This window comes from Rhinolophus sinicus, chromosome X, assembly GCF_036562045.2.
Source record: "Rhinolophus sinicus isolate RSC01 chromosome X, ASM3656204v1, whole genome shotgun sequence".
NCBI lineage: Eukaryota > Metazoa > Chordata > Mammalia > Chiroptera > Rhinolophidae > Rhinolophus > Rhinolophus sinicus.
This window is the reverse complement of record NC_133768.1, coordinates 48986704-49005554: the sequence shown is the minus strand read 5'-3', so window position 1 is coordinate 49005554 and position 18851 is coordinate 48986704.

Genomic DNA, 18851 nt, shown 5'->3' with positions numbered 1-18851 from the left:
GACTTTCAAATGAAATCCATATGGTTTATGGCACTCTATGCTTAGACAATTGAACACATGAGATAAGATTTATTTTTGGGGGGCACTGGTGATGGAATTAATAACATATAATAAAACACAACATGTGAAGACCTACAAATACAGAGAGGCACTGGGTAGCTATAACTTTAACAGGGCTTCTTCCTGATTTGCAATGGAGTCACATCTTTGCTACATCATTGCTATCATTCAGATTCCAAATTCTCTAAAACAATTGGTATAGGGTACAGGCTTAAAACTCCACACTGACCAATTAAATGTAGGGGATGTAGATACAGTGTCATGGTTATTACTTGATATCATAATTTTGATTTACAAGTGACATACTTTAGATTCTCAGAAGAGTTGCAGTTTTGCAATGTTAAACCTAAATAAAAACATATAAACCTCAGTTGTACAAATAGACTGATTTTTCAAATATATTTCCTTTGTAATATCCATAAGTAGTATCACTCCCAGATACCTCCTATATTCTTTATACCAGATGCCAAATTGAAGCGGCCAATAAAAAACAGTAAACAAAGAAACATATTTTTAGTATATGATCATCTATTTAAAGTTTTTGTCAAATTACCCTAAACATTAAAAAGAAAAAAATAGTACTAGACTTATCCAGGGGATCATTCCATAAATTATATAAATGTCTAACCACTATGCTGTACACCTGAAACTAATATAAAATAATATTGAATATAAACTATAATTTAAAAAAATAGTCATGGGGATATACAGTACAGCATAGGGAATATAATCAATAATATTGCAATAACTATGCACAGTGTCAGACGGGTAATTGACTTACTGGGGTTATCACTTTCTGAGGTATATAAATGTCTAATCTCTATGTTGCTTTGTACACATGAAACTAACAAAAAATTGAAAAATAAGAAAATAGTATTCATGCCAACATGAAAAGCTGAGAGGAAAAGATCATACAATATGATACAAAATAATCAGCTTTGGTATATTAAAACCTTGGCATTGAGTAATAGCTGTAAGAATGCAGGAATTTCCCAAGTATCTACTCTACAGAGCTGCTTTGGAATGCATATGTTTATATGTAGAGAATTGTACATAATCTAACTTACAGAATTACAAAATTTTCTTACTTTGTGTTCCTTGTGTAAAAAAAAATCACAATGTTTTTAGTTTGCTCCTACTACAATAACATGAGTTAGTTACTACTAGTCTCCTCATTTTATCCATGACACAATTAAAATTTAGTAGTTACTGAACATGTCTAAGGTTAAATAGCTGGAAAATGGTGTGGTCAGGATACAAAACAAGCCTATTTTACTTAACCACTTCATTATTTTTTATATAATTTTCATTCTAGCAAAAATTATTTTCTTTTCAATCATAGTAAATTTTAACTCATTTTATATTTGAAAGGGGCATATACAAGAGTCCATGAATATGATGATTAATCTGCGTAATATTTGATTATGCTAAAATTATCTGAAAATCTCTAAATGTTGCCAGTCAATTAATTTATATATGCTATAGTTTCTGTCTCCTTAATGAAAATATTAATACTTACTTATTTCACATTTATGTTGCTAGATAGATCTCATCACTTTTGTGACTAGTCTACCAATTTCTAAGGTTGATTACTTTTTTAGTTGATTGCTTAGATATTACTTGGACAAGCAATGAATGCTTAGTAAACATCTATTATATGCAATAGACCATTACAGTCATAGTGCATAATACAATGACAAGAGAATTGGAATCACATCTCTGAAAGAACTGAGTATTTGGAGAAATTATATTTTTATAAAAACATATCTGTGCTATAAAGAAGAATATGAAGGGTGCTAAAATAGAGGCACCAGTGTTATGTGAGTTCAGAAAGTAAAGATTAGATTTAGATGGCATTATGGAAGAGTTTGTGAAAGAGGTAATATTTTAGCAGAAACTTGAAGGATTGCTAAGATTGAGAAACAAAGCTAGGGAAAAAGATCATTCCATTTGGCGTAAGCGACACAAACGAAGTCATAGAAACAAGAATAGTGGAAACTTTATGGAAATGGAAGTAATCTGATCAAGATGGAACATAGTCTGTGTGATAAAGGACAATGGAAAAATTACATTGGAAAGGTTGTTTGGGCCTTTAATTCCATCCTAGGGTATTTGAACATTATCTTTTAATTGGTAAAGTCTATTGAAAATTTTTTGCGCAGAAAAATTATACCATTTATGCTGTGCTTTAGGAATTAGGCATCTCCAGTTTGATTATCATTGTGACTGAAATAACTGAACTACATGTGGTTATTGTAGCCATTAATAAAAATGGATGGAATTAACCAATCTGCAATTGAGCCATTGATCATTATTAAACTGTAATGAAGATGCGCTTATATCAAGGGATTAAACTAGTAGTGAAAGTTTGAAACTTACCATGTCTTTGAAATAGTATAAAGGTGAAGGGAAATATAATCAATAATAGTGTGACAACTGTGCATGGTGACAAATGGTTACTAGACTTAGTGTGGTGATCACATCGTAAGATACATAAATGTTGAATCATTATGTTGTACACTTGAAACTAACATAATATTATATGCCAACTAACTTTAATAAAAAATTGAATGACAGCTGGAATCACTTTAGATATAAAATCTACGTTTACAGTTTTTTTTACTTATATTTGCCCATGCAAAACTTGCACTTAGTTTATTTACCTGTTCACTTTTTTCACATAATAGGTTGTATTGATACAATTCTAAAAAAAAAAACCATGAGCATTCTTTGCATTTAAACCTTCAAGTTTTCAAAATGGTTTTGTATCTGTTGCCACATTCAATACCTGCAACATCCCTGTGATGTAAGTCGGCAGGCAAAATCAAAGAAATGGAGACTCAAAGAGGTTAAGGAGCTTATCAGAAGTCATTCCATTTATTACTATCAGTGCTACGGCAAAAACCATATCTCTTTTCTTTGAGTCCAAAGTTTTTTCTAATGCATAAAAATGCTTCTTTCTCCAATAGAAAGGCCTACCATCTTCAGTACATTTACGAACATGAAAAACCCAAATATAAAACAATTCCCAAATGTTTAATGTAGCACAAAACAAAATTAGTTGAATGATTTTTTCCTTCTTATCCTGGATGTTCAGACATTGTGCTGATATAGCTTTAGTACCTGCTTTCCATAGTTTCAGAGCATTATTGGAGGATTCAGCTGTCTATTAAATTCGCCATGGCAAATTAGCCATGCCAGGTTAGGATGAATCAACATCATAGATAGTGAAGTAGATATTGTGCAATTTTACAGTTATTTCGATTGAACTATCTAACTGTTAAATCTTCAGCTCACTTTGCACTATACAGACATGTTCAAACTTGTAGTTTATGCTCTGCATGTAGTAAAATAAATGTGACTTTGAATAAGAGAACTGGCAGAAACTTAGTGGAATTGGTGTAAAAATTTAAGCAAAGGTGGCATTCTTTCTCTTAGAGGGCTGTGTCCATATGCTGATAAGAAAAATTATCATTAACTGCTCTCTCTAGCAGTGGCTTCAAAGCAGCTGGTTTCATTGTAGTGATACCTAAAACCAGCCATCAAAATTGTAAAGGAGTTAAGATTTATCTTTGGTATTTCTGCCTTCTTTTCTATATATAGCCTTTGCCTATTCTCTTTCAGAGTCTCCTCCTCCCAGAGGAAGACTGAGTAGTCTCAGGTTATTTCAATCCAAACCAGCCTTAGAAACTCATTTCTGTCAGTTAAGACCAGATTGTTTTTCCTCTCAGAAACATGTATTTAAAACCAGAGCCTAGAACTTCAGGCATCAGTAAAAGTTATAATTTTGAACATGGGGTGAATTATTTTCTGCTACATCTCAATCATGATGGTGCATAAATGTTCCACCAGCACAATTAATGACTTGTACAATTGGAACTGGTGACGGCAAGGTCCAAGTAAACATGCCTTGAATATTGCATTAATTTCTAATAAAACACTATCATCCTAGTCTAATCTGAGTGTGGCTGTGTCTTAGAATCATCTTGCATATATCTACTCTCTGGTGTTTATGCCTAATGGTGAAAGAAATTAGCCCAATAAAAGCCATCAAATCATCAAGTAAGCCATTAAACAGAATTCACAAGAACGTGGACTCTTGCCCTTTGCATTTATACATGCACACCGTATCTCATTCCCAGCTCACCTTTACTCCATGGACTTATGATTTTTGCTCTTCTTCCTACTTGGTATTTACTAATTTGAGGACCCATTACTGAACTGGTTGCCCAATCAAAACAATGCCTTTTGAACTCTGTATAAAACGTCAAGCCCAGTTGTTTTTTCTCATTACCCATTCGACTTATACTCTATTTCTGCTTCTACCAAGACACAGAACTTCTGGAGCAAATCTGTTTGTAGACACTCCTTGGGTGAATTCAGAAAGCTGCTCTAGAGTCTGATAAATGTGTAGAATAGAACACAGTGAGACAATGTATATGTGTTTTTGTTTAATTATATTTTGTATGGTGATAAATTGTTGTGCTGCTTTAAGGATCCCATATTCTCCAGGAATTTTGGCCTACTTAGAAAATTACCTTGGTAGGAAAGTAGCTTGTGCTACTCTGTACTGTGTTTCTAGAAGGTTGTAGCCCTTGCTGCACCTCAATCGTGCCAAAATCTTTAATATTAACCAAACTAATATCCATTTTGATCATTTATTGCTCAGGAAATCCCTACTATTATCTCAGATTGGCCCTACCTTAGCCAGAAGTATATACAAAAGAACTTGAGAAGACAAGGTAAAAAGCTATATTAGAGTATTCAGTGCTAGAGGCAATGGAGTTATGAGAGTCAGAAGGCAGCTTCATGGACAGAGTGAAATTTATGTAGGTTTTTAAATAATCTAAGCGAGTCAGGAACAGTATATTGCACAAAGATAGTATGATTGCAGTATAAAACAGTTCTATATTAGTACAATAAAGCTTTTCTTTCTGTGTCAACTCAAATGTTCTGTTATGTATTGGGTTTAAGTTTGGGAATGGAGGTTGTTTTTTAAATCAATTTTTGTCAATTATTTGATGTTGTTATATGGAATACATATACATTTTATTCTTTTTTATATTACTGTCACCTGTTTATAGATTATCTGATTGTGCTAGAGATTGCTACTTATCTCCTCTACTTAATCTCCTCATGTTTCATTTTACTACAACTCCCTTTATTCTGAGTGTCTAGAAGAAATACTATATTTCCCAATCTTTCTTTCAGATAGATGTGGTCATGTGACTACGATCTGGGAAAAATGATTATAAGTGAAAATTATGGGTGGCAGCTTTCTCTGACACACAACTTTCATCCCTTTTCTTCTTTGTCACTTCATCCTTCCTGCTGGCTGGAATGCAGACTTGATGGCTTGTGGTTGGAGGCCTCACCCTGCTGAGGTTTGCTGGTACAGCAATTACTAAATGATATAAAGTGACACTCAGTGATAATTGAGTTAAGAGATTATTCCTATTACATTAAAATAATTGCATTATAACATAAAAATAGTCATTAAACACATTGAGATCAGGAAAAACCTGAAACTAATATAAAATAATATTAAATGTCAACTGTAACTGAAAAAAAAATTAAAAATGCTGTCAGATATCATTCTGAATTTACTTAATGTTAGTTAGGTTCAAGTACTATTTTAGTAGGTTTTTCAGTGTCTATAAAATAAATATAGGATACAAAATAAGATAAATATCATGAGAAAAGCCAAACATTAGAACAAGAGACTGTTTCCAAATAATTATTGAGTTAATTATGTAAAACGTGTTTTTAAGTGTTGCTCATGACCACTCTACTTCATTGTGCTTATTTTTCATCCAGAAACAATTTATATCTATTTTTGGATCTAGTACATAAATGCGAACAGTATTTTAGAGAAAGGGAGTTATTTTACTACTCTTACTACAGAATTGTGAGGCTTCATCATTATCTGTGCGATAGAGCCTAATTTGTGTAGTGGATCTATAACTCACTGGTTAAAAACACAAAATTTGAAATTGGGCGCATCTGTTTTCCAACTACAGGTATATCAGTTACTATTTATAGGGCATTTATAAGGAGCACCCTGGGGCTCAGTTCTTTGTTCTCTTTTCTTCTATTTCTATACTCTCCTTACTTGGAGATCTCACCTAGTCTCATGAATTTAAATAGTATCTCTGTGCCAATTACAAAAATTTTTATATGTAGACCAAAACCTTCCCCAGGAGATATATATATATCCCTTAATATATCCAATTGATGTCTAATACTCATCTCAAACTTAGCACATCCAAAAATATACATATGACCCTATCACCTGCCAAAAAATTTGCTCTACCTGAAATATAGGTTTTTTTTGTTTTGGTTAATGGCAATTTGATCCTCTGTTGCTCATGTCTCAAAACTTATATACATCCTTGACTCCTCTCTTATACTCATACCCCACATTCAGTTCATCTTCAAAATATATCCAGTCTGACCACTTCTCACCACCTTCTTGGTATATGTCACCATTATCTCTTACCTAAATTATTGTAGTAGCCTGACAAATTGGTCTCCTTGCTTATGTCATATCACATCTGAAGTCTTTTCTCCAATAAGCAGCCAGTTTTTTTAAAAAAACAAAGCTAAGCAATATCACTTCTCTGTTGCAAACTATGTAATGGTTCCCCATTTCGCCAAAAGTAAAAACCCACATGTTCGTGATGTCCTACAAGGGCCTACATTGGGAATGTACCACACCACTTTTACTGTAATTCTCTAATCTCATCTCCTATTCCTTTTCCTCTCACCCACTCTTCTCTTGCCACAATGATCACCTTAGAAACCTTGAACATACTATTAGGCCTGCTCCCACCTCAGGTCCTTTGCACTGGTGTGTCTTCTGCCTGGATGAGTCTTTTACAATATATCTACATGAATCACTACCTCATCTTTATCAAGTTTTTGTTTAAATGTTACCTTTTGAGTTAGGTCGTCCTTGATTATACTATTAAAAATTGCCATTCCCCCTCATCATTAACTTATTTTCCTTTTGACTTTTTCTTTATGAAATATATTTGACATATAACATTGTGTCAGTTTAAGGTGTACAATGTGTTGATTTGATACATTTATATATTGCCTAGTGATTACCATAACATTGTTAGCCAACACCTTTATCATGTCACATAAGTATTATTTATTTGTGATGAAAACAATTAAGATCATGTCTCTTAGAACCTCAAAGTTTATAATACGGTATATTTGTATATAATCACAATGCTTTGAATTAGATCCTCAGGACTTACTTCTTAGTTGGAAGTTTTTACCCTTAACAACACCTCCCCAATTACCCCAAATAAAACAAATAAAAATGATACATTGTGCTTCCATTTTTATTTGTTTCAAGGTATTTTTGTATTTCCTTTTTGATTTCCTCTTTGACACATTGGTTATTCAGACATGTGTTGCTCATTTTCCGTATCCTTGATTTTGGATTTTTAAATTTCAGTCTATAATTGACATCATGCAGTATTTGTCTTTTCCTATCTTACTAAAACACCCATATTCAGGCAAGTAGTCTCAAGAGGCAAAATTTCCTTCTAACTTATTGGTAAATGATATTTAATTGTCTGTCTATCTCTCCAATACACACACACACACACACACACACACACACACACACACACACATATATATGTTCACATCTTATTTATCCATTCATCCATTTTCAGACACTTCAGTTGTTCCCATAATTTGGCTATTGTGAATAATGCTACAATAAATATGGGAGTGCAAATATCTCTTTAACACCCTGTTTTCATTGCTTTTGGATATATACCAAATAGTGGAATTGATGGATTACATGGTAATTCAATTTTTAATTTTTTGAGCAACCTCCATAATGTTTTCTATAGTGGCTGCACCAATTTATGTTGCCACCAACAGTGCACAAGACTTTCCATATCTTTACATGTTCTCCAACTTGTTATCTCTTGTCTTCTAGATAATAGCCATTCTCACAGGTGTGAGGTGATATCTCATTGTGACTTTGACTTGCATTTTCCTGATGATAAGTAATAACAGCATATTTTAATTCACCTGTTTGACATTTCTTGGTTTTTAGAAAAATGTCTATTCAGTTCCTCTACCAATTTGTTAGTTGGATTGCTTACTTTTTGTTGTTTTTGTTATTCAGTTGCAGGAGTTGTTTATCTATTTTGTATATTAACACCTTCTCAGATATGTAGTTTGCAAATAATATCACTCGTTCTTTATTTTTTATTTTTTTTAATTAAAGTTTATTGGGATTAAAATTGTTAGTAAAGTTACATAGATTTCAGGTATATGATTCTGCAATACATCATCTATATCTTACATTATGTGTTCACCACTCAGAGTCAGCACTCCTTCCATTACATATATTTGATCCCCTTTAACCTTATCTCCAACCCCCCACCCCCCTTACCCTCTGGTAACCACTAAACTATTGTCTGTGTCTATGAGTTTCTGTTTCTCATTTGTTTGTCTTGTTCTTTTGTTGTTTTTGGTTTATATACCACATATCAGTGAAATCATATGGTTCTCTATTTTTTCTGTATGACTTATTTTGCTTAGCATTATAATCTCAAGATCCATCCATGTTGTCGCAAATGGTACTATTTCATCTTTTCGTATGGCAGAATAGCATTCCATTGTGTATATATACCACAACTTCTTTATCCATTTATGTATCCAAGGACAGTTTGGTTGTTTCCATGATTTGGCCACCGTAAATAAAGCTGTAACGAACATCAGAGCACGTATTTCTTTATGGATAAATGTTTTCAGATTTTTTGGATAGGTCCCCAGGAGATGGATTGCTGGGTCATGTGGTAATTCTATTCTTGTCACCCCAATAAATTTAATAAAATAAAATTAAAAAAAAAAAAAAGTTTTTGAGGAACCTCCACACTGCCATCCATAGTGGCTGCACCAATCTGTATTCCCACCAACAGTGTATGAGGGTTCCTTTTTCTCCATAGCCTCTCCAACACTTGTTACTATTTATCTTGATGATAGCCAATCTAACTGGGGTGAGGAGATAGCTCATTGTAATTTTTATTTGCATTTCTCTGATGATTAGTGATGTTGAGCATTTTTTCATATATCTCTTGGCCATTTGAATACCATCTTTGGAGAAGTGTCTCTTTAGGTCCTCTGCCCATTTTTTAATTAGATTGTTTGTGTTTTTGTTATTGTTGTTGCTGAGTTGTAACCAAGTTCCTTATAAACTTGGATATTAGCCCATTATCGGAGGCATTGTTTGCAAAAATCTTCTTCCATTTGGTTGGTTGCTTCTTTATTTTATCGATGGTGTTTTAGCTGTGCAGAAGCTTTTTAGTTTGATATAGTCCCATTCACTTATATTAGCTTTTACTTCTCTTGCCTTTGGGGTCAAATTCATAAAATCCTCTTCTAAACCAGGATCCATAAGTTTAGCACCTATGTTTCTTTCTATGCACTTTATTGTTTCAGGTCTTATGCTTAAGTCTTTGATCCATTTTTAATTAGTTTTGGTACATGGTGACAGATAGCAGTCCAGTTTCATTCTTTTGCATGAGGCTTTCCAATTCTCCCAGCACCATTTATTGAAGAGGCTGTCTTTTCTCCATTGAATGTTTTTGGCTTTTTGTCAAAAATTTTCTGTCCATATTTATGTGGGTTTATTTTTTGGTTCTCAATTCTATTCCATTGGTCTGCGTGTCTGTTTTTCTGACAATACCGTACTGTTTTGATTATTGTTACCCTGTAGTACGAGTTAGTGTCAGAGAGTGTGATACCTTTGCATTGTACTTTTTTCTTAGGATTGCTTTGTCTATTTGGGGTCTTTTGTGGTTTCATACAAATCTGACAATTTTTGTGTTCTGTGTTTTAAAAAATACCATTGGGATATTGATGGGGATTGCATTAAATCTGTATTTTGCTTTGTGTAATATGGCCATTTTAACTATGTTGATTCTTCCAATCCATGAACATGGAATGTCTTTCCATTTCTTTGTGTCTTCTTCAATTTATTTTTAAAATGTCTTAATAGTTTTCAGCATATAGTTCTTTCACAACCTCATTTATCTTTATTTATAGGTATTTTATTCTTTTTGTTGCAATTGCAAAAAGAATTGTTTATTTTTATTTATTTTTCTGAGATTTCATTGTTAGTACATAGGAATGCAATTGACTTTTCTATGTTGATTTTGTAGCCAGCAACTTCACTGTATCTGTTTATAGCTTCTGATAGCTTTTTGATAGAGTCTTCAGGGTTTTCTATATGTAGCATCATGTCATCTGCAAAAAGTGGCAATTTAACTTCTTCATTCCCAATTTGGTTGCCTTTTTTTCCTTTCTCTTGCCTGATTGTTCTGACTAGGCTTCCAATACTATGTTGAACAGCAGACATGATAGGGTACAGCCCTGTCGTGTTCCTGAACATAGAGAATAGGGCTTCCGTTTTTCACCAGTAATTATGAGATTAGTTGAGGGTTTGTCATATATGGCCTTTATTATGTTAAGGTATTTTCCTTCTATACCTATTTTATTAAGTGTTTTAATCATAAATGGATGTTGTATCTTATCAAATACATTTTTTGCATCTATTGATATAATAGTATGATTTTTGTTCTTTATTTTGCATATGTGGTATATCACAATGATGGATTAGCGTATATTGAACCATCCTTGTGTCCCTGGGATGAACCCCAGTGTTTTGTGATATATAATCGTTTTAATGCATTGTTGCATTTGATTTGCTAGAATTTTGTTTAGGATTTTTGCATCTGTATTCATCAGAGATATTGGTCTGTAGTTTTCTTTTTTTGTGTTGTCCTTACTAGGTTTTGGTATTGGTAATGTTGGCCTCATAAAATGAGTTATGGAATATTGTCTGCTCTTCAATTTTTTCGAAGAGTTGTAGTAGAACCAGTATTTGATTCTCTTTGAAGGTTTGGTATAGTTCACTAGTGAAGTCATCTGGTCCCGGACTTTTACTTTTGGGAAGGTTTCAGATGACTTATTCAATCCTCACTGGGGATCGATCTATTTAGATTTTCCAATTCTTCGTGATTCAGCCTAGGAAGGTTATATGTTTCTAAGAACTTGTCCATTTCTTCTAGGTTATTGATTTTGGGGGCATATACTCCTTCATAGTATTCTTGGATGATCCTTTGTATTTCTGTGGCATCTGTGGTAACTTCCCTTCTTTCATTTCTGATTTTTCTGTTTGTGTCTTTGGGCTTTTTATCTGAGTGAGTATAGTCAAGGGTTTGTAAATTTTATTAATCTTTACAAGGAACCACATTAATTTTTTCTATTATTTGTTCTGTATTTCATTTAGTTCTGCCTTGATTTTTGTTATTTCCTTCCTTTTGTTGACTTAGGGTTTCATTTGTCCTTATTTTTCTATTTCTTTAAGGTGTGACATGAGGTTATTTAGCTGGGATTTTTCTTGTTTATTCAGATAGGCCTGTAATGATATAAATTTCCCTCTTAAAACTGCTTTCGCTGCGTCCCAAAAATTTTGGTAGGATGTATTTTCATTCTCATTGTTTCTATATATCTTTTGACTTCTCCTCTTATTTCTTCTTTGACCCAGTCATTATTTAAAAGTATTTGGTTTAATCCACATTTTTGTGGTTTTCCTGCTTTCTCTTTAAAGTTGATATCCAATTTCAAAGACTTGTAATCAGACAATATGCTTGGTATGATTTCAATCTTCTTAAATTTGCTGAGGCTGATTTTATGTCCCAGTATTTGGTCTATCCTTGATAATGTTCCATGTACACTAGATAAAAATGTATACTCTGATGCTTTAGGATGAAGTGCTCTATAAATGTCAATTATGTCCATTTCATGTAATGTGTCATTTAGGGCTGCTATTTCATTATTTATTTTCAGTTTGGATGACTGTCCATAGCTGTCAATGATGTATTTAGGTCCCCTAGTATAACTGTGTTTTGGTCAATTTCTCCCTTTAATTCTCTTAGTAGTTCTTTGTGTATTTTGGTCCTCCCTGATGGGGGACATCAATATTGATGACTGTTATATTTTCTTGTTGTATAGTCCTTTTTATCATTCTGAAATGTCCATTTTTGTCTCTTGTTATCTTTTTATCCTAATGTCTTTTTTATCTGATATCAGTATGGGTACACCTGCTTTTCTCTGGATACCGTTTGCTTAGATTGCCAATTTCCATCATCTCTCTTTGAGTCTATATTTGTCCTTGTAGCTGTGATGTGTCTCTTGGAGACAGCATATGGCTGAGTTTAGTTTTTTGATCCAATCTGCTACTCTGTGCCTTTTTATTGGTGAGTTCAGTCCATTCACATTTAGGGTGATTATTGATACATGAGGATTTTTTATTTTTATCATTCTCTCTTTGGTTTTCTGGTAAGACTGTGTCTCCATTGTTTCTTTGCCTTTTTGTTGCTGTCCATTATTTCAGTGTGGTGGTATTCTATGATGTTTCCCTCTTTTTCTTCTTTGTTATGTTATATAGTCCAGTTCTGGATTTTTTTTTTTTTTTTTTTTTTTTGGAGTGGTTACCATTAAGTTTATGTAAAAGAAAGTTTCATATTTAGAGTATTCCATTTTGTTCAACAATCTTACTTTCTCCATTCCCATATTCTGGTTCAGGCCTTACTCTCCCCCTTTTTATGTTTTGTTTTCACAAATTATCCTTATTTATGCTAGTCGCATGGCCTCCTTCAATATTTCTTATAGTGCTGGTCGTGTGTTAGAAAACTCTCTCAGCTTCTCTATGTCTGGAAAGGTCTTTATTACTCCTTCATATCTAAAGGATATCGTTGCTGAATATATTATTTTGGCTCATGATTTCTCTCTCAATGTTTTGAATGTTTGATTCTACACAGTCCTGTCTTGTAGAGTTTCTGCTGAAAAATTGGATAATAATTTAATGGGCTTTCCTATGTAGGTTACCGTCTTCTTTTCCCTGGTTGCCTTGAGGATTCTTTCTTTGTCGTTAATTTTTGATAGCTTCAGTACAATGTGCCTTGGAAACATTGCACAGATTTCTATCTTTGATGTCACTGATTCTTTTCTCCATCTGGTCAACTCTACTACCTAAGCTGGCTTCTTTATTTCTTTTCATTCTTTATTTCTTTTATTGCATTCTTAATCTCCAGAAATTCTATTTGGTTCTTTTTTTTTTTTTTTAAATTTCACTCTGTTTGATAAAATATTCGCTTGGTTCTTCAATTCTTTTTCTTAGTTTGTTAAACTACCTGACTGGTTTCTTGCATGTCGTTGATTTTTTTTCAGAACTGCAATCTTATATTCTGAGTCATTTAAGTGACATATTTCCATGTCCTTAAGTTCACATTCTGGAGATTTTTCATTTTCTTTCTGAACTGTCCTGTTGCTTTGGTTATTAATGGCAATTAATTAATTATTATTTCTTTTCCTAGGCATCTACAGGACTGGGTTCTGCAACAGGTTGTTAAAAAGAAGTTTTTCTTTAGCTTTCCAGTAGGTGTTGGTAGAATAGTTTTTGGTTTCCTGCTGCCACCTTTATTCTCTCATGGTGAAGTGTTATATTTTCTCTGCACTGTTCTGGCTACTCACAGATTGGCGGGGGCGGGGGGAGGGATCTCCTGGAAGGTGGGTTTTCCTCTCTGAGTAAGTCACCTGCCTATCAGGGCACAGCCTCCATGGGGGGTTGTAGAGAGCTTCTGAAGTTCCAAAGCTCTTCCTGCAACAGATTCAAGGACTGTGTGTTTCAGTAGCTCTGTTTACCCCTGCTGGGATCCACCCAGATAGGTTGGGACAGGGATGGGGTGGGTTGTGAGCGGTGGCCCAGAGCAATGGCTTCGACCATGAGCACAGCCCGTCCTGCACCCAAGGCTACCGCCCCTTCACTGGAACTAGTTGTTCTGTGAATCTGTGGCTGCGACCCACAGTTCTCAGAACTGCAAATATTCTGTTATTTTTATTGGACACTGCTACTGTTCTCCTTCTAGCATTGGGAGGGTGGGGTGGGGCGAGCTCTGGGAGGGTGGGGAGAGGCCGGATAGGCTCAGTCCGTAAGCTTTCTGTTCTCTGATAGGCAGTGAGGAGTTCAATCACCATTTTCACCCTTCGTCCCTCAGTCTTTGCTCTGATGTTTCTTCCGTGAGCATTGGGTTCATCCGTGTTATATGCTGATCCCTCAGGCAGGACTTTGGGCCATAAGCGGAGTACAAGTAGTCTGAGTTCTTCTCTCTCCTGCAGCTTCGGTAGTTCTGGAATTCAGGGAGCTCAGAGCTCCGAGCTCTGGTCTGTGTCCTGTGCTTGCAGGGCCCCCGTCTCTGCACTTCCCGCTTCCCTTCTCCACTCGCCAGATTTGACCACCTTTAGGTGATTTCAGTTGTGTGCCTCTTAGTCTTGCCTGTCTGCTGTGCAGTGTCCTTTGTGGAATTTTAGTTGTTTAATGTGTTGTAAATTCCGGGGGAGATTTCAAGAAGCTCACCTCACGTGACCTTTTTTTGTGGCATTGTCCATGTCTCTAATTCTTTAGGTTGCATTTTCATTTTTTATTGTTTCTTTTTCTGAGCAGAAGCTTTCTATTTTGGTATGGTCCCACTTTTTTATTTTTGGTTGTGTTGCTGCTGCTTTTGGTGTTATATCCAAAATAATAATAATAATTGTCAAGGCCAACGTCAAGGAGCTTCTTGTCTATGCTTTGCAGGAGTTTTACTTATGTTTAAGTTTTTAATCCACTTGAAGTTATTTTTGTGAGCGGTATACGATAGGCATCCAATTTTATTATTCTGCATGTGGTCATTCAGTTTTCCAGCACAAGTTGTTGAAAAAACTATCTTTTTTGCATTGACTGTTCTTACCTTCCTTGTCAAATAGTAATTGGCCATATATGCTGGGCTTTATTTCTGGACTTTCTATTCTGACCAATTAATCTCTGTGTCTATTTTTATGCCAGCACCATACTGATTCAATTACTATAGCTTTGTAGTATAGTTTGACAACAAGAATTGTTATGCCTCCAGCTTTGTTCTTCTTTATCAGGAATGCTTTGTCTCTTCAGGATCTCTCTGGTTTCATACAAATATTAGGATTAGTTTTTCTATTTCTGTGAAAAAAGCTCTTGGGATGTTGATAGAGATTGCATTTACTCTATAGACGGCTTTTTAAAAAAGTGTGTTGGGGTGACAATTATTAGTAAAGTTACATAGATTTCAGGTGTACAATTCCGTAATACATCATCTATAGATCATATTGTGTGTTCACCACCCAGAGTCATTTCTTTTTCCATCACCATATATTTGACCCCCTTTACCCTCATCTGATTCCCTTCTCCCCGCTTACCCTCTGGTAACCACTAAACTATTGTTTGTGTCAATGAGTTTTTGTTTCTTCATTTGCACGGCTTTTGATAACACGAACATGTTAACAATATTAATTCTTCTGATCCATGATAATAAGATACCTTTCCTGTTTTTACTTTTGCAATTTCTTTCATCAAGGTCTTATAGTTTTTAATGTACAGATCTTTCACTTCCTTGATTAAATTTATTCCTAAGAATTTTATAGTTTTTGATGCTATTGTAAATGGAATAGTTCCTTTATTTCTTTTTCAGATATTTTATTAGTGTATAGAACGGCATTGAATTCTACATGTTGAATTTATATCATGCAACTTTATTGAATTTGTCAACTAGTTCCAACGGATTTTGGTCTTGGTGAGTCTTTGGGATTTTCTATGCATTAGATCATATCCTCTGCAAATGATGGCATTTTTACTTCATCTTTTCTAATTTGGATGCTTTTTATTTCTTTTCCTTTCCTGACTGTAGCTAGGACTTTCAGTGCTATGTTGAATAACAGTGGTGAATCAGCACGCTTGTCTTTTTTTTTGATGTTAAAGGAAAAGTTTTCAATCTTTCACTGTTGAGTATGATGTGTTAGCTATGGTTTTCCATATATGCACTTTATTATGCTGAAGTACGTTCCTTCTATACCCAATTTGTTAAAAAATTTTCATCATGAAATAATGTAGTATTTTGTCACATGTTTTTTCTGTGTCCATTGAGATGATCATAAAAATTTTATCTTTCATTCTATTAATGTGGGATATCATTTTTATTGATTTGGTATGTTGAAACATCCTTATATCCCAGAGATAAATCCCACTGAATCATGGTGTATAATCCTTTTTAACATGTTGGTGAATTCAGTTTGCTGATATTTTGTTGAGAATGTTTGCATCAATAATCATCATGGATGTTGGTCTATAGTTTTCTTATACTATCTTTGTATGTCTTTGGCAGCAGTGTAATGCTGTGTTTCCCTGAAAATAAGACCTAGCTGTACCATCAGCTCTAATGCGTCTTTTGGAGCAAAAATTAATATAAGACCCGGTATCATATCATATCATATCATATCATATCATATCATATCATATCATATCATACCAAATTATATTATATTATGTAAGACCGGGTCTTATATTAATTTTTGTTCCAAAAGACGCATTAGAGGTGATGATTTGACTAGGTCTTATTTTCGGGAAGTCATGGTGCTAGCCTTGTAGAATTAGTTTGAAAGTGTTTCCTTCTCTTCTATATTTTGAAAGTGTTTGAGAATAATTGGTATTGCTTATTTTTAAATGTTTTGTAGAATTCTACAGTGCAGCCATCTAGTTGAGATCTTTTCTATGTTGAAGTGTTTGTGGTTACTGATTTAATCTCCTTTCTAGTATTAGGTTTATTAAGATTTTCTATTTCTTCATGATTTGGTCTTTTTATTTTTTTAATTAAATTTATTGGGGTTACCATGGCTAGTAAAATTACATAGGTTTCAAGTGTACAATTCTATAATACATCAATGATAGCACACAATGATAGCACACACATTCAAGGTTACATGTATTTAGGTTTTTATTGATTTTAGAGGTTATGAAATTTGTTGCCATATAACTGTGCACAGTAGTCTTTTATAATCCTATGTATTTCTGTAGTATCAGTTACCACATATCCTTTTTCATTTCTGATTTTATGTATTTGACCAGTGTCACCTCAATAAATTTAATTAAAATATATTTATTTTCTTATAATCTTTTTTTCAGGAGACAAAAATGGCAAATATTCTCATTTTCTTGCAGTTCCTTCTGGTTAGTTTGAGAAGAAATTATTCTGAAATAGTGAGAATGGAATGGGGTTGAACAAACATGATTTGTAAAATTCAAAATTGACCAAATGTCTAACTTCCTAAATGAAAACAAACAAACAAACAAAAATCAAATACCAAGCACCTGGGGGAAATTTATACTTAGTTTACAAAATCTCAGGAGTACACAATATCAATATTTTAGAGGTTTGTTTTTTATATAGAACAACAATTTTTGTTGAAATTTAGTGTAACTATCAGAGTTTGAAAATATTAGTGTTTCTTGATTGTTGATCAAGTGGCCTGTGGAGGTTTCTCAAAAAATTAAGAATAGACTTACCATATGACCCAGCAACCCCTCTCCTGGGCACATACCCCAAAAAATCTGAAAACATTTATCTTTAAAGATATATGTACTTCGATGTTCATTGCAGCTTTATTTGTGGTGGCCAAGACACAGAAACAACTAAAGTGTCCTTCGATTGATGATTGGAAAAACAAGATGTGGTATATATACACAAAGAAATACTACTCTGTCATAAGAAAGAAAAGATTAAATACTGCCACTTGAGATTGGATCTTGAGATTGTTATGCTCAGTGAAATAAGTCAGACAGAAATAGTCAAGAACCATACGACTCCGCTGATATGTGGTATATAAAACTGAAAACAACAAAGGAACAAGACGAATAAATGGAGAAACAAAAACTCATAGAGACAGACTGGTTACTGCTTTACTGGTTTACTGGTTACCAGAGGATAGTGGGAAGGAGGATGTGGTAGATGATGGTAAAAGGGATCAAATATATGGTGACGGAAAGAGAACTGACTCTGGGTGGTGAACACACAATGTGATACATAGATGATGTATGACAGAATTGTACACCTCAAACCAAGGTAACTTTACTAACAATTGTTACCCCGATAATCTTTAATTTTTTACAAAAGAATTGCATCCATACTTTTCTTTTCAAAGGTGGACTTTGCGTGTATAGTCTTCCCTAAATTGTTGGTGTTAAGGAGATCAGTATGTGAAAATACGTGCTGCACATTCTTGCTGCTCCTGACAATATATGAGATTTTAACTTAAGTTGAATTAGTGAATATATATCAAAGCACTTTAGGAATTATGAAACACTCTATAAATGCTATCTAGCTATTTAATTTTAAAAATTGACATCTAGCATCACGTGTCAGGTGGAAATGAAACAGGATTAGTCTAGGAAGCTGTCTTACCAGGTGGAAATGAAACAAGATTATTCTAGGAAACACTGTCTTGAACCATTTTCAAAAGTGTGCCAGAATTCAGTGTCTGCTTTCTCCAATGTTATTAAATATTTGACCAATTATCAGAAAATTAATTATCCATTTTAGTCATTTTTTTAGTAACTTACCCTCAGAAGAACTTCTTTAGAGTATAACTCTAACACTCTTACACTTGTAACCATATTGTGACATTTAGAAAAATTTGAACTGTTGAATATATAACTGGAAGTTTACAGTAGTCGTAAAAGATTATAAATATGAAAATAAATTATTCATTGTCTACCTTTCGTGGGTTTTAATTAAAAATAATCACTCCATATTAATTATACAATTAAATCCAAGCTGATAATATTATGACCTTGAAAATACTTGTTTTTGGTAGCGACAATCATCTTGTTTGCTTCTTCCTCAGCAGCT